Source organism: Chiloscyllium plagiosum, unplaced genomic scaffold (genome assembly GCF_004010195.1).
Source record: "Chiloscyllium plagiosum isolate BGI_BamShark_2017 unplaced genomic scaffold, ASM401019v2 scaf_3675, whole genome shotgun sequence".
NCBI classification, from domain to species: Eukaryota; Metazoa; Chordata; class Chondrichthyes; order Orectolobiformes; family Hemiscylliidae; genus Chiloscyllium; species Chiloscyllium plagiosum.
Window position 1 is genome coordinate 1 of NW_025213860.1, and position 1,279 is coordinate 1,279.

Sequence of the window (1,279 nt, forward strand, 5' to 3'; positions counted from 1 at the left end):
TATGGGTGTGTTTCAGTCAGTCTCTTGATTTGATTAGGAGATGGGTTTCCATATTAATTAGCTCCGGAGTTTCGGTCTATGAGTCATGGTTAGTGTCTGGACTAGTGTGGATTTGATCTGTCCTCTGGCTCCCATCTCCCGGTCACGTGGCCGGACCGGCAGCTGCTGAGTTCTGTGGGTTTAAGCTGCGGCTGCCGTTTAAAACACAAAATGAATTCCTATAGTTTTACCGATGTAGGCATAGTCCCGTGGCAAATGCGGGGCAGCTCTGATGCCCGCTTGCAGTCCCCCCTTTCGGCAAGGGGTTGGACACGTCCACACCCCCTATGCCGATATCTTGAAAGTTGGTTCCTCGCCCGGTACATTCTGTCGGCCATCATGCTGCAGTCATGGGGCCTTTGGATAGTCCCGGGAGAAGGTCACATTAACTCGAGCCCTGTGAGCTCACGGTGCCTGATCGCCCGCCAGGAGTCGATGGCATGGAGCATGGTCTTCCTGGCCTTTCGTTTCTTGTGCTGGCGGCATGAATGACATGCTACCAGGAGCCAGGCCAGAGCCAGCAGTAATTGTATGCCTACAATGGTGTGCGAGATGATTCGGATCCAGGGATGTATGTTTATGTTTAGGCCCCAATCCCACACCCTCTCCGCCCACCCCTGGGACTGCAGAGCTGTGTCTGTGTCCTCCTCTAGGTCCTTTACATGTGATTGCGACTGGTGGTACAGTTTCACTGAGTGTCCTACCCGGTTCCTAAGCTCCCGTAAGACCTCGGCCAAATGTGGGATGGGGGCTTGTTCGGGCTCCTGATATTTCCTGAGGGTGTCCCTGAATTTGTCGGTAGTATGTATGGACTCGGGGTTCGGTCGTCGGACCTCTGAGATGTGAGCTTGCCCAACCGTGACTGGGCGCTTGGGGGTGAAGCAGAACACGTGCTGGGGAATCGGGCACTGCAGTCCATTATACCAAAATGAGGTTTCAAGAGTGGAGACACAGTATCGTCCCCCCCCACCATACCCCGCCCTAGTGAGGTGGGGGCCCGTGGGTTCGATTTCAAGGGTGCAGCCCTGTGTCCGGTTGAACCCGCAGTCCGCTGTTTCACTCCTTCGTAAGGGGTGAGGGCAGATGGTAATCGCCCCTCGCTGCTTGCAGCCTGTAAGCGGCACCCCGTACACAGCGCCGTTTCGAGATATGGCTGTGTGGTGAGCTAATCGATATTTGAGGGAAGCGTCTTCCTGTATGACTCCGATGTTCTCAATGTGAAACAGGGGAAATGGCCCCG